Here is a 26,433-nt window from a genome sequence, read left to right as displayed (position 1 = left end):
CGGCCACGGCCACGCGCCCCGCGCAAGCGCCCAACTGCGGCGCCGGGGGGCGGGGCGAGCAACCCCGCGAGCCGGCCGGCCCGAGTGGGGAGCCTGGGCCGGCCCGGTGCGCGCGCCGCAAGCGCCGGCGAGGGCGGCCTCAGGACGAGCGTGAGGCGGCGCGCGCCGTCCGGGCCGCCACGGGCGCGAGAGGGGGCGGGAGCGAGCGCCGGCTGGTGGCGCGCGCCAGGCGCAGACAGCCCAGAACGCGCGCCGAGCGCTTGCGCGGGGCCGACGGCCACCTAGGGGCGAGGAGCGCCGCGCACGGCTGCCGACCGGCGCGCCACTAGCCCACCTGCAGCCCGGCCAGGAGGAGGGCTGGACTGTGGGGCCAAGAGAAATGGCCGGGCCGGGAGCCCTCCGAGGAGCCGCCTCCGCGAACTTCTAGGCTTGCCGGGCACAGGCTGAGAGAAAGTTCGAAACCAGGCTGCTGTGGTAGAAGTAATGACAGGAGACCGCCGAGCAGAGGAGCCGGCAGAAAGATGCTGGGAAGACACCGGGGAAAAAAACCGGTAAGTTCGAGTGATGTAAACTTTCTCACGCCGCAGTGACGTAGGATGAAGTCGGCGGTCCCCTCCAGAGCCGATCAAAGCTGCACCGGCCGGTGCCTGGACAGTGGGACGCCAAGGTCTCACCGCCCGGGCGGCTGCACCATCCCAGGTTTTGGCAGGTTTAGCACCTTGCATCCTAGGAAAGAAAACAATTTCTGTGTGTGTTTTTGGTAGAATTCTCTGATCCTCTGCCTCCAGTCTAAATTAGGTCTTTGATGTTTTTCTCACTTGGCTCAGTTTTTTACACCTCTGTATTACGACAATTACAATTACAACAAATTGTACACATTTAAAAAATATATATTTGTGTAATGTCTGTCCACCTGCGTGTAAACTCCATGAGAGCCAGGATCACTCACAAGTATTTTCTTCACTATAATTTATCTTCTGCCTGGCATATAGTGGATGCTCAAGAACAGCAACTTCACTAACTCCTCCAGAAACAACACTGAGTTGTAAGCGGCCGTCTGTTGCTCGGTCAAGAAAACTCATTATTGGGGATCCCTGGGTGGCTCAGCAGTTTAGCGCGCCTGCCTTGGGCCCAGGGCGTGACCCTGGGGTCCAGGGATCAAGTCCCACGTTGGACTCCCTGCGTGGAGCCTGCTTCTCTCTCTGCCTGTGTCTCTGCCTCTCTCTCTCTCTCATAAATAAACAATCTTAAATGGATTTACCAAAAAAAAGAAAACTCATTATTTCAGATTTGCTGACTAATCTCTATAACTTTAAAATATTCCAAGAACTGTATGTTCCTTTAATTGCAGTCAACCTTTAAAATGAATGAGTTCTAGGGTATAAAGTAAGAAGAGAGTAAATGATTGAAGACAACCGAGCCAAAGTAGTAGTTTAGTTTTGCTATAACCTCAGAAATACAGAGCACAGGCTGTAGAGGCAGAATTGGTTGTCAATCACACTTATTACTTGTGGGATGTTAGTCATGACTCACTTAAATGATTTGTAAAAGGGAGCTAGTAATTATGCTCATATAATTGTAAGGATTACAAATATTTCAAATCAAGTGTTTATGTGGTACTTGATATCAATAAATGGATTTATATCTATAGACGTCTTAATTGGTTGTTGTGAAATAGCATAATCTCTACTCCTTCTTAAATCTGATACTACAATTAGACTTCCATGGCATTCATTCTTCTCCCTCCTAGAACTTACAGGTTTGAGGGGGGCGGGATTTTTTTAATGCCTTTCTCCCTAACTAGACTACAGGTATGAGAATGTAAAGGCAGAAACCATTTCTATGTAAGGAAGGGCCTATCTCTATCACTTGCCATAATGCTTTACACATGGAAGATATCAAAAAATACTTGACTTTTGAGTCAATGAATATGTTACTCTGATTTAATCAGCAGCTGGTAAATATGGTTAATAGACGTTGGGACATAGGAAGAAATGTCACTTAAACATATTTATTAAAAGTTAAGTTGAGGGGTACCTTGGTGGTGCAGTTGGTTAAGTATCCAACTGGGTGGAGATGTTAGGGTGGTGAGATCGAGCCCTGCATGAGGCTCTACTGAGCATAGAGTATGCTAAAGTTTTTCCCTCCCTCTCCTGCCCCTCCCCACCTTGAGCACTCTCTCTCTCTCAAATAAATAAATCTTTAAAAAAAACGAAGTTTGATTCTTATGAGTTTAACTAGGTGCTCTTTCTTTATTTTGAGAACATTAAACAATATAGAAAAGTACAAAGAATAACATAACCTACACCCATATTCTCACCACTCAGAATGAATAATTATTACTTAATATATCAAAAGTCCACTTCAACCCTCTGCATTTAGCATTCCCAGAGCAAGTACAACCATAGTTTGCAGCCCATTTTTAAATCACGTGGAAGTGTAACATTGTTTCCTGTGTATCTTAATTAATTAAATGGTATCACACTGCCTAACATACTGGTACCCTTCTTTTTTCTGTGCATATTGATACACAAACATCTCACTCATTCCTTCTAAGTGCTATAAAAATATACCTTCTTGACAATATATCACATTTTATTTCAAAGCCTCCCTCCATCATTTGTTAGCTATATATAAAGAAGTTACTTAAAAAAAAAAAAAAAAAAAGAAGTTACTTAAACCCTCCATGCCTCAGTTTTCAAATTTATAAAATGGGAATAATAAGAGTTCTTACATAGTATGTTTTGTAATTAATATATGTGAATTGAATGGAATAGTACTTACCACGTGGTAAGTACTCAATAAATGTTAGCTATTATTTATGTATGTATTTCACTAATGATGGATATTTACATGTTTCCTTTTTATTATTACTAAGTATTAGAAATAGTACTTCAATGAACACTCAGTGCCTCAATGAACATCTTTGTTCTTTGAGCATATATTCCAGAATGTCTCCTTGGCATATAGCCAGAATGGAATTACTGATCATAGGATAGAAATAAGTTCAGTTTTGCTAAATGTTGCCAATTTGTGTTCCAATGTAGCTATACCATATTAGTTATTTATGCTGAGAACAACTCTAAAACTTAAGAGGTTTCAAATAACACTAGGAATTATTATCTCTCACAATTTCTATGAGTAAGGAATTTGGGAGCAGCTTAACTGTGTGATTCTAGCTCAAAATAGCCCATAAATTTAGTATTAGATATTGGCTAAGGCTGCAATCATCTGAAGGCTTGATTGGGATTGGAGGATCCTCTTCCAAAATGGCTCCCTCATACAGCTGGTAAATTGATGCTGGCGCTTGGCAGGAAGCCTCAGATCCTCTCCATCTGAGCTTCTGCAATGGGCTATTTGAATATCCTTATGACATGGCTGGTTTTCTCCAAAGGAATTAAGGGAGCAAGCCAGAAGCTACAATGCTTTTTATGACCTAACCTGACCTAACCTACAATGCTTTTTATGAATAACCTGAGAAGTCATTTACCATCACTTCTACCATATTCTATTTTCTTTCTTTTTTTTTTTTTTTTTTTTAATTATTTATGATAGGCACACAGTGAGAGAGAGAGGCAGAGACACAGGCAGAGGGAGAAGCAGGCTCCATGCACCGGGAGCCCGACATGGGATTAGATCCTGGGTCTCCAGGATCGCGCCCTGGGCCAAAGGCAGGCGCTAAACCGCTGCGCCACCCAGGGATTCCCATATTCTATTTTCTCAGAACAGTTCTAACTCAGTGTGGGAAAAGACTACAAAAGTGTGAACACCAAGGAAGAGGCAAGGATCAGTGGAAGCCATGTTGGATATTGGCTACAACAACCAACTCCCACAAGCACTGAGTAAGAATACTATTTCCCTATATTCTTACCAATAAGCAATATGCAATATTGTCAGACTTAATTTTTAACAGCTGATTAACAAGAAGTGTTTATGCTTTATTTTTATTTGTTTACTGGTGTGGTTGAACATCACTTTACATATTCTTGGCCACAATATACCTCTTCTATATTTTGCCTAATTACATTTTTTTCTATTGGATTGTTTAATTTTTTTTGATTTGTAGTAATTTATATGTTCTGGATAGAATTTCTTTGTTATATACATTGCAAATATCTTCTTCCAGTATGTGTTCTGTCTTTTAAATTTATTATGTTTTTTATTATACTTTGCTATACTGAGATTTTAAATTTTGGCAACACCAAATTACCTAACTATTCTTTTAAGTTTTGCACATATTTTATCTTATTTAAGGAAGCTTTACCTGGTCTGTATTTTCTTCTAATTGTTTTGAAATATTTTCACTTTTTGGCCTTTTTTCCTAGTAGAATTTTTTTTCTTTCTATGGATGTAATTTTAATTATTTTTCTATGAAGGCAGTTGGTAATTGCTCTAAAATGATTTGTCAAATAGTTCAGCCTTTCCTGAATTGATTTGTGATGTACCAAATTGTCTTACATCTGTAGGTTTGTTTCTGGTCCTTTTTTTCTGTTTCACCTACCTACCTTTTTACCTCTTCCTATTACAAAAATACATTTTTATTAATAATTTGGTAATAAGTAACTAACTTTGGAAATGTTTAGATAACTGGTAGGATGAATCTCCCTTCTTTGTCCTTGTTTTTCAAATTTGTTTTTGCTATCCATGCACCAATTTTAGTATGTTTCAAAAAAGTCCTGCAGGGATTTTTCTTTTCTTTTTTTCCTGGTATTGGTGTTTTGTATGGTAACTATTTTTTTACATTTGTTTTTATTTAAGTTCGATTTACCAACATATAGTATAACACCCAGTGCTCATCCCATCAAGTGTCCTTCTCAGTGCCCATCACCCGTTACCCCATCCCCCTGCCCACCTCCCCTTCCACAACCCTTTGTTTCTCAGAGTTAGGAATCTCTCATGGTTTGTCTCCCTAGTTTTTCCTACTCAGTTCCCCACCTTCCCCTATAATCCCTTTCACTATCTCTTATATTCCATGTGTGAGTGAAACTATATGATGATTGTCCTTCACCGATTGACTTACTTCAGTCAGCATAATACCCTCCAGTTCCATCCACGTCAAAGCAGATGGTGGGTATTCGTCCTTTCTGATGACTAATAATATTCCATTGTGTATATATACCATATCTTCTTTATCCATTCATCTGTCGAAGACATCGTGGCTCCTTCCACAATTTGGCTATTGTGGACATTGCTGCTTTGAACATTGGGGTGCAGGTGTCCTGGCATTTCACTACATCTGTTATCTTTGGGGTAAATACCCAGTAGTGCAATTGCTGGGTCGTAGGGTAGCTCTATTTTTAACTTCTTGAGGAACCTCCACACTGTATTCCAAAGTGGCTGTACCAGTTTGCATTCCCACCAACAGTGCAAGAGGGTTCCCCCTTCTCCACATCCTCTCCAACATTTGTTGTTTCCTCTCTTGTTAATTTTCGCCATTCTCACTGGTGTAAGGGTGTCTCATTGTGATTCTGATTTGTATTTCCCTGCAGGGATTTTTCTTGGAATTACATTGAATTTCTTGGGGACAGCTAATATTTTTATAATTCAGTCTTCATTAAAAAAATAGTCATTCAGGCTTCATAAATGTAGTTATCTCTTCATTTATATGAGTCTTCTTTGCTAATATTTTTTAAAGAACTAAATATTTTATTATTACTCATATTTATTTTGTGGCCTTAGTGATGGCTAGATCTTTTCCAAGATACCATTAAACAGGAAATAATTTCACTTCTGGTAGCTTAACATCCAGTTAGTAAGATAAGATGAAACACAGGAAAAGTTAAATAACAGTAGAAGATTGAAAGAATACAAAAAAGCAATAGGTACAAGAAGCTTCAAAGGATTGTCAAGTGACTTGAAGAAGCAGTGATTATTTTGGGAATCAGAAGGATCACTTTAGTAGAAACTGTGAGATGAAGTTCTACTATAGTCTTCTTTCATCTAGATCTTGGAGAATGAGTAGAATTCAAAAGGCCCAAAGGCTTAGGGAAGGAATTTAAATTGAGTTGAGCTACTTCAACAGAAACCCAAAAGCTCTGAAAAGTACAAAACATTTTAATGGAACAGTTTTTAAAAATCCATGTAGCTAGGGATGCCTGGGTGGCTAAGCGGTTTGGCGCCTGCCTTTGGCCCAGGGCGTGTTCCCAGGATCCTGGGATTGAGTCCTGCATCAGGTCCCTGTGGAGGAGGCTGCTTCTCCCTCTGCCTGTGTCTCTATGTGTCTCTCATAAATAAATAAATAAAATATTTTTAAAAATCCATTTGGCTATAATAATGGAAAATAAGATTAGAAGGGTCTTTTAAAAGCCAAATCGTGAAAAAAAAAAAAAAAGCCAAATTATGGATAATCTTAAATGCCAGGTAAGGAATTTGAAGTTGAGTATACAGAATGAACAATGGGAAACCAAGGTTATTAGACAGCTATATAACATTACAAAACTGAGTATAACCTATTTTCTGTTTGTTTTTTCACATCTTTCGTCCCATTAGTCTGTGCTTTGTAGTTAGTACATAATAGATTCTCAGTAAACATTTTATGAATAAATGGGTGAGTGATCTGGCTATAATGCAGAGAACCTATCTGAAGGGAAAAAAATGGAAGACATAGGAACCTATTCCATTAATCTCGTCATGAGTTAGTTATTAGTGGCCTCAATTCAGATGACATAGGAAAAGAAAAATTTCCCTGAATAAAGTGTTTCTGAAAAAAAATAAAAATAAAATGCTTCTGCCATATTGTTCCTGAAAACTGATACAATGAATATTTAGTAATATCAGCACTGTACCTTAGAGTAGCAGAGTGATTTTTTTTTAATAGACTATGAAGCTACATTTTGAGTTTTCTGGTATTTGTGCCATTTTGAAACAAATAAAATGAATAAACCATTTTTTGTGAGGCATTATAAGTTAAACATAGCAAAGGATACTAAATTTTTTTAAGATTTATTTATTTATTTATTTATTTATTTATGATAGACAGAGAGAAAGAGAGGCAGAGATACAGGAGGAGGGAGAAGCAGGCTCCATGCCGGCAGCCTGACGCGGGACTCGATCCCAGGACTCCAGGATCACGCCCTGGGCCAAAGGCAGGCGCCAAACCACTGAGCCACCCAGGGATCCCGAAAAGATACTAAATTAATTAAAACAGTCTAGCCCTGATCTGGGACTGGGAATTGATAGAGCAAGTTGCCAAAAGATAAGGAAGCAAGGACATCTAATAATAATATTTAAAATTGATACAATATTTTACAGTTTCAGCTGGAAAATAAAGCAATGTTGAAGAAAATTCACTGAGTTGTGTTGACCAAAAATACTAATTTAATTCTTATTTCAGATCAAAATAAAGCCCTAGGGCAGCCTGGGTAGCTCAGCAGTTTAGCGCCACTTCAGCCTAGGGCGTGATCCTGGAGACCCGAGATCGAGTCCCATGTCCGGCTCCCTGCGTGGAGCCTGCTTCTCCCTCTGCCTGTGTCTCTGCCTCTCTCTTTCTCTCTGTGTGTCTCTCATGAGTAAATAAATAAAATCTTTTTTAAAATAAAATAAAATAAAATAAAGCCCTAAACACTGCTTAGTAAACTCTCTTATTCATCCCTGATTAGCACCTTTATCCCATTTTACCAATGAAGAAAGGTTCAAAATGTTGTTTCTTAATCAAGGTCACTAGCAAGTGAGTGACAGAACTCAAATCCATGTTGTTGAATTCTGAGTCTAGTGAAATTTCATTTCTGTACCATAGTTGTCTCACCTAAGAGCCAAAGGCTTTTGTAAGGATAGCATGAAAGTGAATATATATTTTCTTTCCTGGACAAGGACTCAAATTTGGCTAGAAAGAAGTTCTCAGATTGATTCACTTAAAAGGGAATAAGCAATTAGACTTCTCAATGAAGCATGAGAACCATTCATTGGCTATAGTCAAAGAGTGAAACTCAAGGAAAGAAAAAGGAAAAAGAGGGCAAAAACAAGATGAAGGAGAGGGGGAAGGTGAGAAGGAAAAGGAAAAGCAGCAGTGACTTATAAGAGAGAGACCATAATACACTGGAAATATCAGCAGGTGGAATAATAATGATACCCAAAGTAAGGCCTTGTTGATATGTGGCTTGTGTGGAGTAAATACAGAGGTCAGTAGTGTTATTGAGGGCTATGTGAGCCCATTGTTGACATCTGCTAGCTCTTTTCAAGACTAGTCTAAATACTGGATCAGATTAAAACAATTGTTGTTGATGTTAATGTTGGTTGTTCTATTGCTTTAAATACAAAAGTCAACATACAATGTAGAGCTTATAGTCTAGTTTGGGAAACAGACATTAAATAAATACATAAATATATAAATACAGAAGGTAATAATATGGTGTATAAGATATTTATGAATATGCAAAATGTGTTTGGGAACAGCAAGTGCTCCGTGTTGATTGGAACACCAAGACTGTGGTAAGAAGTAGCAGAAAAGGACTGCAAAGAAGACTTAAGAGACATCACACAAAACTTTAAAATGCTAATTAAAGAACCTGAACTCCCTTAGGTTGGCTGAAAGAAGTTGAAAAAGATGTTTGGGCAGGAGAATAACATGATAAAAGGAAATATTTCAGGAAAATTAATCAGACAGAAGTGTGCAGGATGAATGAGGAGGAGCATTAAGTGTCTAGAGTCAGAAGATAAATTAGGAGGCTATGGCAATGTGTGACATGGAGATGGTAAAGTCCTGTAGAGAGCACAGAGCATCTAGATCTAGGGGCTGAAATCCAGCCTGCACTCCATTTGCCGAGCCCTGCACCTAAAGGGTTGCATCTGGGTGCCTTTTTCTATTTCTCACCAAGTGGCTATATAAGCAGTGGCTCTAGATCTATATTACTCTGTTTGATCTCTCTCCTCTAGTGAGAGAATTGACCCATCCCAAAGAGACTGTGGAAGTCTAAAATACTTCTTTTACAGCATTGCAATGTCCTGGGTGAAAACACACATATCAAAATCAATGACCAAGAATATATGACATCTTACAACAGATCTTATGATGTCAGGAAAATTTTGAGCCAACCTTAAAAACAAATCTTTTAAATTGCATTTGTGGGCAGCCCGGTGGCTCAGCAGTTTGGCCCCGCCTTCAGCCCAGGGCATGATCCTGGAGACCCAGATCGAGTCCCACGTCAGGCTCCCTGCGTGGAGCCTGCTTCTCCCTCTGCCTATGTCTCTGCCTCTCTCTCTCTCTCTCTCTCTCTCTCTCTCTCTGTCTCTCATGAATGAATAAATAAAATCTTAAAATAAAATTGCATTTGTGAAACATCCTCAACCCCTCAGGAATGGAACAAAAATCAGTGCTGAGATGAGAGTGAGGGGCAAAGTGAGACTCAGATGAAGATTTAGGCATTGTCCAGCAAGCAAACCATATGCAATCTAGAGTCATTTGTTTAGTAATGGCATTTATTCTAGTTTCCCTTTCAAGGAATAAAAGCTAGACACCTGTGCTTGCTGATAATGCTAACTTTGAAAGGGAATATATTAAAAACTGGATGAAGTAGGGGTAGGGAAAGGTATTTGGGAAATGGAAAAGAGACCCATGATTAAAGCAATATTGAACCGGGATCCCTGGGTGGCGCAGCGGTTTGGCGCCTGCCTTTGGCCTAGGGCACGATCCTGGAGACCCAGGATCGATTCCCACGTCGGGCTCCCGGTACATGGAGCCTGCTTCTCTCTGCCTGTGTCTCTGCCTCTCTTTCTTTCTCTGTGACTATCATAAATAAATAAAAATTAAAAAAAAAAAGCAATATTGAACCAATTGGACTTATTACCCAACTCTGCCATATTTCTTATAGTAGACTTTGTGGTTGTTTTCCTTAAATCCATTACACCCCTCTTCAGTGTGGAATAGCCACACTAAATTAAAGGAATTTAGCTCCAAGGGTTAGCCCCAACCTAATTGATTGAAATAATCCCATACCCCATTCTAAAGGTATTCACTCAGAGATAAGCAGATATAAGTCAGTCAGTGAATGGCATTTCCCTGGTCATAGAGTTTGGTTCAGGAATGAACATAACTCATTGGGGCCAATAAGACATGTGGTTTGCTAGCAACTTCCAGGAAAAAAAAAATGTTCTCACTGTTTTAGGAGAGCCTTTGGAAGCAATTCTCTTAGTGTCCTGACATAGAAGAGGAGATTGTTTAGCATATCACATATACAAAGGGAAAGCTAGACTTGAGTTGAAGCTGATGGAAAAAATAAAAATAATTAGATTTCTGATGGCATTGTTGGCATTTCTGATGGCAATACATCAGCTTTATTATTTTTTCAGTACTTTATTGAGGTATAATTTACATGCACTAAAATGAACCAATCTTAAGCATACAGCTTGATGACTTTTTACATATATACACACACATGGGGCCAACACACAGATCAAGATATAGAACATTTCTGTCGGGGGCACCTGGGTGGCTCAGTTGGTTAAGCGTCTACCTTGAGCTCAGATCATGATACCAGGTCCTGGGATGGAGCCCCATATTGGGCTCCCTGCTCAGTGGGGAGTCTGGTTCTCCCTCTCTCTCTGCCCCTCCCCCTGCTCATGCTCCCACTCTCTTGCTCCCTCTCATAAATAACTGATTAGCACCTTTATCCCATTTTACCAATGAAGAAAGGTTCAAAAAGTTGTTTCTTAATCAAAAAAAAAGTTGTTTCTTAATCTTTAAAAAAACATTTCTATCATTCCAGAAAGTCCCCTTGTACTCCTTTATAGTCAATATCCATTCCCCCAGAAAGAACCATAATTCATTTAAATGGAATCATACAGTATGAATTCTTTTATGTATGCTTTTTTCACTAAGCATGTCTTTGAGAATCATCTGTGTTATTCAGGTGTATCTGTTCTAATTCTCAGTAGTATTCCCATTATATAAATGTAGCACACATTGCTTACCCCTTCTTTCTGATGGACACATGGTATGTATGTTAGTCCAGACAGGATTAGATGTGTAAGAGATTTATTAGAGGTTATGCTTGATGGGGAACATGGAGAGGAGCTAGGAACTAGGGAATACTGTGAGAGCCATCAGACCTCAATGCAGAAAGAGGACAAAGGAAAGGCAGGTTAGTCAAGTAGAAGAGTCTTAGGCTGCAATGTAATTCTAAGAAATTTAGGCAAGACCAAAATCACCCATCAGAAGAGTCTTCCATCTCCCAGAAACAGGCCTGCCTTAGTACTCCTTCTATACTTAATGAGTGGAGCAACATGTGGAAACCATGGCCTCTGAGTGGATGCAGGAATGGATTTTAGAGCACAGCAGCTAAGATGATCAATAAATATGATCCCTGAAGCCAGAAATCAAAAAACACTTTCATGGCTGCCACAGTCCATTCTTTTACCTCACAGATATACTTTTCCATGCAGGATCAAGAAGCAGATCCTCTATGGTTCTGTAACTAAGAGGAAACTCAGAAGAGGAAGATTGGTGGAGTGAACTACAACCCTCATTGCTGAAGTGTTGGTCTTAGGGCCAAAACTTCATCCTCATCTTCATCCTCAATTTATCTATTCTAAATACCTCTCACACTCAGCTGTCAGCTAAGCAGGTCTTAGAGCTTGCTCAGTAGTATGACCCAAACCCTCAGTCCTTAGGATTCTGAGCCCTTAGTAATAATCCCAGGATTGTTTTCTCTGTTCACAGTTATGGGGCAAAGGAATACCAGTGTGTGTGTGTGTGTATCTCCTAATGTGTGCATATGTATAATCCTAATGGTTCTTTTTCTCTGAATAATCCTAATACAAAAACTATGTTCCATGTGAACATAATTCTTTCTGATCCTTTTTCTCAAGTAAGATAGAAAAGAATGCATTTGCCAACTTAATGGCTACATACTATGAACCTCAGGCCATATTAATCTAATTTAACAATGATGCCATGTCTGGTATAGCAGTTACAATTAGGGCTGCTACTTGGTTGAGTAATCTAACAACCAATCTAGGTTTGTGGAAATCTACAGGCATCCTGTAGAATCCCCTTTGTGAAGGGGTCAGACTGGCAAATTAAATGTAGTTATAGTAGGATGGATTCTTTGCATCCTTTTGATCTTTAAATGTAACATTAATGTCCTCTATCCCCCTACTCCCACTCCAAGGATGCATGGAAGTGGGGCATTTTCAGAGGCTTACATTTGGCCTTTCACACTAAGATAATTTATCCCATAGGCTAAGAACTCAATGTGGGAGTTACCCCAACTGCCAAGTATATGAACTCCAATTATACATATTAAGGGCCAGGGAAATAACTAGAAAGGACTGGATAGTCTGTGGACCCACTGTAGTTGAGAACTTGTCCCCAATTCCATTTATTACCTGGCCTCCATGTGCCCCCACTCTCTAACGTGAGGATCATGATGACATCTCAGGTCTCTGGGTATCAGTATCAATTCAAATCCTGTCTTCAAAAGTCCTCAAAATATCTGGATATTCCCCTTTCCTAAATATGTAGCTATTCAAAGAAATGGCCATTGCTTTGGCAAATCATTATCACATATATTTGCTGTAGTGTGTGAGGGTCCTTCTCCCTGAGAACTCAGTCACCTTTCAGTCATTAGGTTCCAGGTCTGTAAATTGGCTCAAATCTAGAAACTGGGCAAAAGATCATTACTTTTTTTTTTTTTAAGATTATTACTTTTAATTGAAGTGACTTCAATTTGGTTTTATACTTAATTTTATTATTCATAATTTTGTGTTCCTTTTTTTAAGATGTACTCATTTATTTATTTGAGAGGGAGAAAGGGAGCATGTACACAGGGGGTGGGCAAAAGGAGGGGGAAAGAGTTTCAAGCAGACTGTGCTGAGCACAGAGCCCAACATAGGGCTCAATCTCATGATCCCTGGATTAGGACCTGAGCCAAAACCAAGAGTCAGACGCTTAGCTGACTGTGCCACCCAGGCACCCCGTGTTCTTTTTCATAAAGAGAGTCCCCAAGTTTGCATAGACTCTTGCCACACAAAACTTAGGTCTGTCCCATTTCTGAAAAGTAATGAGGAATAATCACAAGAACCATATACAAAAAGAGATCAAGAACAAGATTGGCTAGACCTGAGTCACTGAGCTCGTAGCCCTGGGGCTCCTGATATGACCATGTCTAGGAACTGGATGGGTCTTAAGATGTGGAACATAAGTGAACATAAGGTAGATTAAAGGAACCCCCAGCCATGTAGATTTATAAGAAGTGAACCAAGCAGAAAGTCACCTTGTAAAAGTCAGGTTAGCCAGTATTCAACAACATTTCAGCTATTAGAGATGAGGAAACAGGTTTGAAGAGCCTGATCTGCCCAAGATCACACATGGTTAAGGTGCACTGAAATTCAAAACCACATCCCACTTCAAGCCTTTGCTCTTAATCACTGTATAATGCCTCTCAAACATGCTGTGAAAAAACTGATGTGATAACTCAAAGAGCATCTCAAAGACTTTTATTCAATTCCCTCTGCTTTACAGCAGCACTTACATCACCTCAACCACACTGTGATTTTAAATTCTACCGAAGTTTGCATAGTGATGGATCAGTGACTTGTTTAGAAGCCAGTGAGAATAATGAGAATTAACATCATTAAAGAAGTACTATTGTGGGGTAGAATGGAGAATGGGAGTATGAGATATAGGCTTTCAGTTATGGACTGAGTAAGTTGTGGGAATAAAAGGTACAGCCTAGGGAATATAGTCAATGATATTGTACTAGTGTTGAATGGTGAAAGACAGTAGCTACACTTGTGGTGAGCATAGCATAATATATGGAGATATTGAATAACTATGTTGTAACCTGAAACTAATGTAACATTTTTATCAACTATATTCAAATAAGTAAATTAAAATAATTTAAAAAGTACTATGCAAGTTTTCACCTATTCAAGTTCAGTTTTCACAGACTTGTAATAGCATTGCTTCCTTAGAAATCACATTCTGTGTTATAGTGAGGACTCTGCCAAGAGGGCAGCCTGAGAATGCTGCCCAGCAGATAAGGACAGAATGCAGGTTAAGCATGAATCTTAGAGATGGATGAGAGAGAAAGGTAGGAGAGATCATATCAAAGGCAAAGAACCTAGAATTAGTCCTTCATCCAGGAAAAAACAAGGATGCTGGCTTCTTCTTGCTGTTTCTTGCCTCTTCCCTTCTACAGGTTATAATTAGGAACCAAAGAATTTAGATCTCAAATTTCTTTATTCTTTCTTCCAATCATTTAGCCAAAAGCTCCTGTGGAATATATATCTGTGTTCCTGCTTTGGACTACCAGTATTACTGCTGCTAAACTAACCATTTTGCCTTTAAATTGGTTACTTCTCAAATAGGATCTTGCTTGCAATGAGAGGACAGGAAGAACTGTCACTATAGTTACCACAATCAGTCTTTCTTCTTGAAAGATGGCAATCATGGTGGAATCTTTGAAATTTGTGGCATTTCTTTTATACTCCATATGTTAATAAAGTTTGCACAGATATGTTAAGCAAAACCTCTTAACCTTAACTTCTGCTTTAAAATATTTTTTAATTTGGTTAATCCTCTGACCTACTTCCCATAGTATCTATTCCAAATCTTCATCAAGACTCTACTTAAAGCTCTCAGCCTGTCCTTCTCATTAGATAAGCTATCTGCCTATTCTACCAAAACAATAAGCTGTTGACTAGTCTTCATCTGTCCTCGTTTCCATCTCTAAAAATCACAACCTTCCTTTCTGCCTTCTTTTCATCTTGCTTCCTACCAAAATTAACCTCTCTGCCTGTATTCTCAATCCTACCCTCTCTATGTCCTTTAGGATCTTTCTGCCACAATTATCCCTAGTTTTTCAAGTGTTCCAATTTCTCTCTCTCCACTGGGTCTTTGCACTCTCCTTTCTAGTATGTACAAAACCTCTCATTTTGAGGGGGAAAGGAGCCTCTAGTTGACTCCTCAGTTATCCCTAACTTCTGTTTTTTGTCACATTCTCTTCATTATCACACTTTTTGAAAAAATGTGATACACATAAAGGTCTCTATTTCCTCACCACGATCTCCTTAATGCCCTGGCATCCATCCATTAAGGAAAACTCACAGGCACCAAGTACACCAAGCACCAAGGAACTAGGGATAAAGGACAGTGGCTGAGGGGATCCCTGGGTGACTCAGCAGTTTAGTGCCTGCCTTCAGCTCAGAGTGTGATCCTGGAGTCCCAGGATCGAGTCTCACGTCGGACTCCCTAGATAGAAGCCTGCTTCTCCCTCTGCTTGTGTCTCTGCCTCTCTCTCTCTCTTCTCTCTCTCTCTCAATAAATAATATTTTTTTAAATTTTTATTTATTTATGGTAGTGACACAGAGAGAGAGAGGCAGAGACACAAGCAGGCTCCACGCACCGGGAGCCCGACGTGGGACTCGATCCGGGGTCTCCAGGATCGCGCCCTGGGCCAAAGTCAGGCGCTAAACCGCTGCGCCACCCAGGGATCCCTCTCTGAATAAATAATAAAATCTCTCATGAATAAATAAATAAAATCTTGGGCAGCCCCTTTGGCGCAGCGGTTTAGCGCCGCCTGCAGCCCGGGGCGTGATCCTGGAGACCCTGGATCGAGTCCCGCGTCGGGCTCTCAGCATGGAGCCTGCTTCTCCCTCTGCCTGTGTTTCTGCCTCTCTCTCTGTGTCTATCATGAATAAATCAATTAAATCTTTTAAAAAGAGAGAGAGAGAGAGAAGTAACTACTTCCCTAAGTCTTCTCCCAGATTCCATGTGGCTACATAAATGTCCCTCTGTTACTACAACAGAAGTCTGGAACTGATTTTCTGGAGAAGATGTGGTGAGGAACTCTGGATTAGGGGATTCCAGGCAAAATTAAGGGTGTGGGTACCTTGCAAAACAGGGAGATTGAATGACCAGATGTATATTAAATGCTGAGATGTCTCTAACCCATCCCCCACACTGCTTCCAGAGCATTGGCAGCTGCTTAAACTTCTACTCCTCAAGCATGAAATTCAAGACTCTTCTCTGAGGAGTCTACTATCCGAAGAGAAAGAAATAAAGACACAAACAAACATCAAGGGTTTCCCCAAACAAATGGCTTGTCCAGGTCTGTCCACAGAGAGACTCACAGTCAATAAGCCCTGCATCATGCTCAAGCTTCCAGTGAGCTCTTTAACTTGTAATCATGAACAGAAAACCAAAAATTATCATCTCTGAAGAAAGCCTCTGATACGAAAGACATAGATCAAAACAACCAAACAATAAACAGAAAAGGAAAATCTCTGGATGGGAGGGAAATGGAGGGACAGGGGAACTAGGTGATGGACATTAAGGAGGGCATGTGATATAATGAGCACTGGGTGTTACATAAGACAGACAAATCACTGAACTCTACCTCTGAAACTAATATATTGTATGTTAATTAATTGAATTTAAATTAAAAAAAAAATCTGTGAGGAAATAAAGCCTCTTTATGTAGTAGAAAATTCCTCAGAGAGAAGAGAGAAGAACACATCTATAAAACAAAAATAGGATGTCATTAATAAATTAATAAAAGGAGCATTCAGAAAGAAAAGAAAAATCTTGGAGTGGAGGGCATTAAAGAGTACAAAGTTACAGTTGTAAAATAATAAGTCATTGAGATGTAATGTACAGCATGGTAACTATAGTTACTACTTTATTGCACATTTGAAAATTGCTAAGAGCATAAATCTTAACAATTCTCATCACATGCACAAAAACTTTGTAACTATGAATGGTGATGGATGCTAACTAGACTTATTGTGATCATTTTGCAATATATACAAATATTGAATCATGTTGTGTATCTAAAACTAATGTAATTTTTATAGCAATTATACCTCAATAAAACAATAATTAAAAAAAAACAGAAAAAAACTCTTGGAAATTAAATGCATGATAGAAGAAATCTAACTATTAATAAATATTAAAAAAAACTCTTAAAAGTAGTGCAAAATGAGTTAGAGGTAGAAAATAAGAGAGAAAAGATGAAAAAATTAGATGACCACTCCAAAAGTTATAACATCAGAATAATAGGCATCCTAGAAAAAGCAGAGAGGAGTGAATCATTAATGAAACAATTCCAGAAAATTTCCCAGAACTGAGGTCTCTAGATTTGAAAGAGCCATGGCAAAAAGTTTGAAGTGACTAGAGAGCATGAGGAGGTTAGGACCACTTGGTAAAGGACCTTTTAAGCTATTCCTAGGGGCTCAAATTTTATCCAGGAGGCACATCAGAGGTTTTAAGCAGGGAATGACGAGATTGGATTGTATATTAAGGAGGTAGATGAGGCAGACTTAGAGCAGTAAAGGAAATTTGAAGGAAATCAAAGTAGAAACTGTTTCCCAGGTTTCTAATTTGTATAGCATACTAAAAATTAAAGTCAATAACCAAAATGGAAAATTCAGGAGTAAGAGATTTAAAGGAAAGGATTACAAGTTCACTTTGGGACATATTAGGCTTGAGATGCTTGTGAGACAACTAGGTAAAAATGGACTGAAGCTCAAGAGAGTAACTTAGGACAAGGGAGAATTTGGTCCAGCTTAAGGTAAGAGTTGGAGTCTTATGGAAGAAATGGGACCCCTCTGAGCAAGTATATAGAGTTGAGGAGTGGGGCAGACAGGGAAGACGTAGAATGAAATCAAATGATTACCAACAATTAAGAGGTGGACACACAGGGAGAAGTGAACAAAGGAGAGTGGAGTTATACAAGAAGCAGAGAATGAGATCATATAAGCCAAATGAAGAATGGATGTTAAGAAGGAAAGGCAGGACACCTGGGTGGCTCAGTGGTTGAGCATCTGCCTTTGGCTCAAGGTATGATCTGGGGGGGATCCTGGGATCAAATCCTGCATCGGGCTCCCTACAGGGAGCCTGCTTCTCCCTCTGCCTGTGTCTCTGCCTCTCTCTGTGTGTCTCTTATGAATAAATAAATAAATAAATAAATAAGATCTTTTTTAAAAAAGGAAAGGGAAAGCAAGACAAACAAAAAACATTGAAGAGGTGAAATAAGATAAAGATAGAAAAAAATTGGGTTTGACAATTAAGAGATTCAGTTTTATTATTGTGGTGGGTCATACACCAGATTTTAGTTTCTTAAGGATTGAATAGGAAAGGAAGAAATGAGGACATGTAAACACAAATAACTGTAATACAAGGCAGTATGTGTATTGTGTTAGAAGGTAAACATATAGGGGCATCTGGGTGGCTCAGTCGGTTAAGCGTCCAACTCTTGATTTCGGCTCAGGTCATGATCTCATGGTCGTGGGATCAAGTCCCACATTGGGCTTTGCACTCAGCATGAAGTGTGCTTGTCCCTCTTCCTTCACTCCCTCCATTTCTAAAATAAATAATATTTTCTTTTTAAAAAAAAGAACTTAAACATATATTCTTCTACTCTCTTAGTAGTAGTCTGCTGCCCATGGTCTGTTGTCTACATGGTAGATGCCTTCCTTCAGACTGCTGGACTCCAAATTACCCAGACGACACTGCCCTTATGCCAACCTCTAATATTCCTCCCCTTGCCTATTCAACAGGAGAACACATTCTGTTTCCATAGAACCAGCAGCTCAGCAGAGCTAATGGGCCTCTACTACTCAAGATTTCTTCCATTCAGCTCTCTTCTTTCTAGAACACATAGGCACTCCAGAAGGGGTTGGAGAGAGCTAGATTATATTATGGTCAGCACAATTTCCCCACACCTGCAACTTCTATAGCCACCACTCCTAGGACTTGCCACGTAGTCTAGTTCCCTATATCAGACTTTTTCATTCATAATGTTTTTCTCTCATATGATCTACGAACTCTTCCTCAAATCTTGTCCTGCAAACAAATATGTATATCCCAATTTCAAGTTCTTTCTCAGATTTCTGGACTTAAAGCAAACCACAGAATTTCACTGGAAATATTTTTCAATGTCCTCAAAAGTCCCATGGCAAATAAAAGGCTGGAGATAGGTAGGAAATAATGAAGAAAAATATTCATAACTAACATAAATTGAGCATTTACTATGCATCAGGCACTGAGCTAATTCTTTATTTTTTACAGGAAAGGAAACTGATTCAGAAAGTAACAAACTAATGTGGCTGCTAAATAGCAGAGATATTATTTGAACCTATCCAGTGTTAGTCCAGAGTTCTTGCTAGGTTAAGGGCAAAGAATTAAGCTCTGAATAAAAAACAACACAAATACATTGTCTCTGCCCCCAATTATCCATTTTTAATTGGAGGTTCAGTTTAATAAAAGGACTAAAAAGTAAACAAAGAAAATGCCAAGGAATCATAAGAGCCAAATACATAAAACAAGTTCTGAAAAACAGAATCAAACATCAGTTATGATGATAGAAGCAAGCAATTTAAAATCTTACATTAAAAAATGAACTTACATTAAAAAAAAACTTACATTAAAGGACTAAGACTGAGGAATTCCATGTCAAGCTGATAACTCCCTTTGTATCAGTCAGAATCCAACTTGCTGGGTAGAAGAGAAATATGCTGAGGAATGCAGGTCACAGCTAGTCCATGAGGATTGCTGGGTGAGCACTTCTAGGCTTCCATCATGTTGTAAAAACACGGTTCACTGGAACCAGGAAATGAAGTATTTTTCTCCTATGAACTGCTGTGTCCCTTCAGAACTTTCTATTGATAAAGGCTAATATCAAGCCAACTGACAAAGTTTACAGGGCCCATTATCAAAAATGAAACAAAGAAGAGTACATTTGGATCTAAGAAACAGTAAATAACTGGCCCAGTTCATCCCTTTAACTTCCATATACACCCTTCTTCATACACTCAAACTTCGATAAAACAGTAAAAGAACTGTTTCCACCTAACAAGTTGGCCAATAGCAATTGTATAGAAAATAATAAAGAGTAAAGAGAAGAATAAAATAGTTAAATGTGCAAATAAATATACTACACATAATCAGTGAAGAGAAAATAGGCGAAGCTACTATAGTCCTTATTTTGGCAATTGGTCCTGAGGCCATGGTTAGTATTTGTGACTTCCTTCTTCCACTAACCACAGTAACTATTTTGGTCTCTTATACATTAGGGTGATCTGAACCGTCATTTTGGAAGGGCCCTCCAATAGTTGTGCCCTTGTTTGATTGCTATAGTTTTCCATAACCTTTACTTTGTGTGTGGGAGTGTTAAAAGTAGCCCAGGGGGCAGTCCGGGTGGCTCAGTGGTTTACCGCTGCCTTCAGCCCAGGGCCTGATCCTAGAGACCCGGGATCAAGTCCCATGTCAGGCTCCCTGTATGGAGCCTGCTTCTCTCTCTGCCTGTGACTCTGCCTTTCTCTCTCTCACTCTCTCTTTCTCTCTCTTTCCTCTCTCTCTCTCTCTCTCTCTCATGAATAAATAAATAGAATCTTTAAAAGTAGCCCAGGGAATTCCCTGGTTCCAGAATCACTCTTTTTGCTCCACATAGCAACAACTTGATTTACCATGGTAATCAGGAAGTAATCATCCAGTAGAGTATTCTTTTATCTGCCTGCTGGTTCAGTGACGTAAAAAGCCCAAATAGCCAAATGGAGTTTCATCTTCTAATTCAATGGAACGATTGTATGTATTCCCTGTTAGAAGCAAAGATCTCCAAACCAGCAGAACTCAAAGTAGCTGAAAGAGGAAGCAAAAATCCTGTGAGTGGGTTACTAAGTATTAATGGTGAGAGGAGCCATCTCTTCTTCCTTTGATTTTTTAGATTCTGAATATGGAGGAGACAGCACCATATGATGGTAATATGGTAAGACATACCATAAGACAGAATCCTATCCTTTCATGGTGTTATCTCCTAACCTGATAATCTAGTCATTCTTTAAGATTCATCCAACTTCTCCAGAGGCCAAACAGGTGTGTTAAATGCAGATGTGCTGGTATCAGCATCCTAGTATGTGTCAAGTCTTTGGTGGTGGTACTAATATCCGCAATTCCTGCAGGGACACAGTATTGCTTCTGGTTTGCTATCTTCATAGAAAGGGTTAGCCTCTCTACCACAGTGGCTCTCATAAGCATGTTTATTCTAATTATACATAAAGAACTGGGGTAATAGCCATAGGATATGTCTATGGGCCAACCAGTCCCACCTTAACTTAGGCTAAAACTCCCATCTATCACCTCCCAATCATAGCCCCCACTGGGATCCACAGTGTCATTTTGGATCCCCTGTGATTAACATTAATACCTGAAATATCTATTATTCCCTTTTTTCCAGTGCATAGCCTCTCTAGCCAAAGGGTGAACATCCCTTTGGAGAAGGCCAGGAGGAAGATTTATGATGTATTCATGCAGCAATGCTGTAGGATCATTCTTCATGGGAAGGAAGCCATTCAATCAAAAGATTCTACGTTTATGAACTGGCTTAAGTTTGGAAACTGGGCAAGAAGCCATGACCCTCCATTGTGGTAACTCAAGTCAGATTTTTGGCCATCCAACAAATACCAGGCTGTTCATCTCTTTTACTCCAAGGAATATCATGATCAATTAGCCACAACCAAAGGTCTCTATGGGCCAGAGCATTCTTATTACTAATAATATACCTCCTTCTCTTTAGACTAAACATGCCCACCTTGTCTTTTACGGTTAAGTGCTGCCACTTGACCTCTGCTACTTGGGATCCCATCATTTCTAGTGAAATCAGGGAGTTCATCACAATGGCAGCATCTTGCATGGTCATACCTTTTCCTACAAAGGAGAGCAACCACAAACCTCTCTACTGTATTTCTCAATGTTTAGTATTTCTCTTCTCACTAATGTATGTTTCAGTGTCTTAGTGGCAGGAGTGCTGTCCAGGCCACCCCAGGAGTTTGCCATTTGTACAAATAAATCCACTCTAACCTGCCTGTCTCCTTAAGTCTTTGGATACCCTTCTTTACTTCAGGCCAGTGAAGCTCTGGTATCTTATCCTCATTCAACAAGCCACCAGTGAACCAAAATTTTAGTCAACCAACCCATTAAGTTGTTAGAGCCACCTCCATTTACATAAATTAACACGTTAAATCTAGAATCTCTAGTAAGCAGCCCCAAATCAATGAATTCTTCCTGATATAGTTATGTTTTGCCTTCTTTGATCTGATACCCTTAGAATCTACTCCTACACATTTCCAGGTTTGTGCTAACACTGTATATATTAGCTAAACCTTGTGATAATTCATTTGATGTACTAGCTACTCTTTTCCGGGTCATATTGTATACCTGACTCCCTAGAGTAGACTGAGATTTGACCCTACTTATGATTCTACTAGCAACCATGTATGATTGTGGTATTTCTTACAGAGGATGCACACCCCCTTGCAAGGCATCTGTCCTCAGTCAGGTTATTGTCAAATTTTCAAGCAAAACAAGGCTAGTTCCCTCAGAGTCCTGCCTTTGGAGATGATGGATATGTTTATGGCATAAATTGTGGTGATGGTTTCATGGATGTATGTACTTCTCTACAAATTCATCAAGTTGTCGGGATCCCTGGGTTGTGCAGTGGTTTGGCGCCTGCCTTTGGCCCAGGGCATGATCCTGGAGACCCGGGATCGAATCCCACATCGGGCTACCGGTGCATGGAGCCTACTTCTCCCTCTGCCTGTGTCTCTGCCTCTCTCTCTCTGTGACTATCATAAATAAATAAAAATTAAAAAAAAATAAATCCCATTAAAAAAAATTCATCAAGTTGTATACATTAAATATGTACTACTTTTTATATGAGTTCACTTTTTGAACTCAATGTGGCTTTAAAAAAGAAATTGTAGGGGCACCTGGGTGGCTCAGTTGGTTAAGCATCCGCCTTTAGCTCAGGAGGTCATGATCCTGGGTTCCTGGGATCAAGCCCCGTGTCAGACTCCTTGCTCAGGCAGGGAGTCTGCTTCTCTTCCCTCTGCTCTTCCCCACTTGTGCTCTCTCTTTCTCTTTCTCAAGTAAATAAATAAATAAAATCTTCTAAAATTTTTAATGAAAAAAATAATTGTATTGTCTTTAGTTTTGCCCATTCCTCTACTAGAGGAAGAAGGGGATAGCAAGAGGTTTACCACTGCTCAGGAAGTTCTCCCCTCTACTCCACCATCTAAACCAGGCAGGCAGCATAAAGCAGTCTCTCACTGTCACTAACACATGCTACCCACTCTTACCAGTTTTCTCCACCAGTGTCAGGTCACACTTTCCCAAGTCAATATGACCTTTTTTTAAATGCTGAAAATATAAGGGGACATGGAGTTTGAGAAGAGGGAACCTAATAGGTTTTAATTTCTCAGTTACCCCATGTAGGAAGAATATTGATTTTGGACTAACAGCTAAAATTTTGAGGAAGGAATATAAAATAATTTTGAGGAATATAAAATAAAAAAATGAGTGAAGATTCTCCCTCCACAGAAACTTTAAATGTTTTAAAAACTATAATTAAAACAAAAACAAAAAAAAACTATAATTAAAACAGTGGTAAAACTCTCAGAAGAATTCCAAATAATAGGGATGCCTGGGTGGCTCAGTGGTTGAGCATCTGGCATGGGCTCAGGGTATGATCCCTGGTAGGGGGATCAAGTCCCACATCAGGCTCCCTGGAGGAGCCTGCTTCTCCCTTTGCCTATGTCTCTGCCTCTCTCTGTGTGTCTCTCATGAATAAATAAATAAATTTTTTTATTTTAAAAAATAAAATAATAAAATTTTGGGAAGAGGGTTTACAGAACAAGTAACTATTTTTTAAAGAGCTAACAACTATTAAAATTCACTGGCAGTCATTCTTAGTGATAACAGGAGCCTTTAAGTTCAAAGAAAATGGAGAAATAGTGCTATAAAAAAAAACAGAAACATAATGAAGTCCTATAAATCATGGGGAGCTTCTAGGAATGATCATGTATTTACAGTAAGCTTATTCTTCTTGGTCTAAAGTCAAAGATCTGAAGAAGGAGATATAGACAAGTAATAAACTCATCAAAGAATATATCAAAAACTTTTGGAATAAAAACTACATCTAGAATCAATGAATTTAGTAAGTTCATACCTTTATTTTGGCTAATGTTACACTTCATGATTTACACATTAGAGGATGTATCTTTTGGGGGCCCCTAAGCTATGTTATTCAACTTCCCACATCTATTTATAACTAAATTATTTATTAGTTATCCTTCTTAGGTTCAAACCATAACTCTCCCATTGTTGCCCATGCAGATGCCCTTCCAACATGTTACCCATATGGTGGGTAGAGTGCTGTCCATGATGATATCAGGATTCCTTATGGAAAATATCTAGCCAGCTAATTACTTTGTAGTTATATCAAATGCAGTTGCCTTTTAGGCTACAAGTTCTTATGAGAGTAAACATTTTTTTGAGAGTAAACATTTTAAAATATAGGTTGAAGACATATTCAGATCTGGAAAAAATCACCATCTTTTTCCTCCCAGGAACAAAAACTAAGAGCAGATAAGAATCTAGACAGTTGGGATCCCTGGGTGGTGCAGCGGTTTGGCGCCTGCCTTTGGCCCAGGGCGCGATCCTGGAGACCCGGGATCGAATCCCACATCGGGCTCCCAGTGCATGGAGCCTGCTTCTCCCTCTGCCTGTGTCTCTGCCTCTCTCTCTCTGTGACTGTCATAAAAAAAAAAAAAAAAAGAAGAATCTAGACAGTTACTTGTCAGTGTATAAAAACAGGCTTAGTCTTTCCTTTGCTGCCAGAGTGGTGCTGATTTCAGCACAAAGGCATCCTTCAGTTGAGAGGCCCTGTCACTCATCAATGATGTTCACTTTGGTTAATTAGAAATACTAAAATAACATGGGAATTATTTTGCTAGCCTAAAAGAGCATGAATAAATTATATAAAAGCCATGAGTAAACAGAACATTCATATTAGCTTTTCATAATGGTTCCCATCTCAACTTCACAGACTTAAAATGTCTCCAAAGTTCAATGTGACACAGTCAGAATAAAGCTCAACTAGGCTCAACCACACTTTAGATATATAATGAGTTCCTGTGCCAGAGACAGCAGGCTGCAGGGGTAAGGAATCAGCTTTCTTGAAATGTATATTGGCCATATAATTATGTGTACTTAAATAGAAATAAGGGATAAATTTTTGACCAAGGATGCAATGTAACATTGGGATAAATTATTTTACTATGATGACTAATTTCAGAGGCTTCACTGGAAATAGTGGTGAAGAACGAAAGGTAGTAACTACCCTTCTCTTGGGTCTCAGAAAGATACAGAGTAGTGGTTCTTGCCAGAATGAATGATATCACATAGGAGAGAAGATAAGTCCCCTGACATGTTGTTTATCTCCTCCTTCAAGAAGGACAACCACAATCCTAGTCAGGTCTACCCCTAGGGAATTTAGAGCTTAGAAAAAGTTTTGTATAGGACCTCTATAGGTATAAACAATTTACTTCATCAAAAACCAGCATGTCAGTGCCATTCTGGTGACCCAATTTCACACAATCCCATAAAAGAATACCTTGATGGGGGTACCTGGGTGGCCCAGTCAGTTAAGTGTCTGACTTTGGCTCAGGTCACAATCTCAGGATCCTGGGACCAAGACCCTGAGAGCATTGGGTTCCACGCTCAGCAAGAAATCTCCTTGTCCCTCTGCCCCTTCTCACTCATGCTCTCTCTCAAATAAATAAATAAAATCTTTTAAAAAAATACCTTGATTCCTAGAGAGTATTCAATCTCTAGACCACCTTCCTGAAACTGGGACTTAACCATAGGACCCTATAACACCCCCATAGTATGAATCCCATAGTTACTCAGAATATCTGATCAACTCCATGAATGATGTAGAAATAATTAGAAAATGAGATTTAGAATAATTTTATTTCAATAGCATCAAAAAACATCAAATATTTAAGTATAAGTATGAAAAGCTACAAAACCAAGAAAAAATTAAAGAAAACCTAAATGAACAGAGAGATATATCATGTTTGTGGACCAAAAGACTCAATATTATTAAGATGCCAATTCTCTCCAAATTGGTTCAATTAGTTTATACAAGTGTATCTTTTGTTGTTATTGTTGTTTTAAGAAATTTACAACTAGTTTCATAAATGTATGTGGAAATGCAAAGGACTTAGAAGGAACCAAACAATCCTGGAAAAGGAAACAAGCTGGAGGAGTTATACTACCTGACTTCAATATCTACTATAAAACTTTAATATTAAGACAGTGTGATGCTGACATATAGACATATATGGATATATGTGGAAAGACATATAAATCAATGGTACTGAATAGTGAACTCATACATAGACTCGCATGTATATGGTGAGTCAAAGGCACCAAACCAATCCATTAGGAAAAGGAAATCCCTTCAATAAATAGTGCTTAAACAGATGATTATCCATTTAAAGAAAATGAATCTCAACTCCTACCTCATACAACACACAAATATTAATTCACATCAGACCTAGATGTAAAACCTAAAACTATAAAACTTTTAGAAAAAATAGGAGACATGGGAGCAGGCAAATTTTCTTAGACATGACACAGAAAGCAGTAATCAGAAA

At 39.2% G+C, this 26,433-nt stretch overlaps 1 long non-coding RNA gene across 6 annotated transcripts in view; it reads left to right on the top strand.

Moving 5' to 3' along the window:
• The first annotated feature begins 79 nt into the window (after window positions 1-79).
• Window positions 80-26,433, top strand: part of LOC144282075 (uncharacterized) — a 63,505-nt gene continuing 37,151 nt past the window's right edge. The window contains exons 1-3 of one of the 6 annotated variants that reach the window (XR_013350431.1): window positions 96-551; window positions 3,556-3,842; window positions 21,171-21,515. This is a non-coding gene — a long non-coding RNA (uncharacterized LOC144282075). Of the gene's footprint in view, window positions 552-3,555; window positions 3,843-21,170; window positions 21,516-26,433 lie in introns of those variants that run through there. The other 5 variants (XR_013350434.1, XR_013350435.1, XR_013350432.1 and 2 more) reach the window with 5 other exon arrangements.

The sequence above is a fragment of the Canis aureus genome, chromosome 13 (assembly GCF_053574225.1).
Source record: "Canis aureus isolate CA01 chromosome 13, VMU_Caureus_v.1.0, whole genome shotgun sequence".
Lineage (NCBI taxonomy): Eukaryota > Metazoa > Chordata > Mammalia > Carnivora > Canidae > Canis > Canis aureus.
Note: the sequence above shows the minus strand (reverse complement) of the source record. Positions and strands in the feature narration are given on the sequence as shown.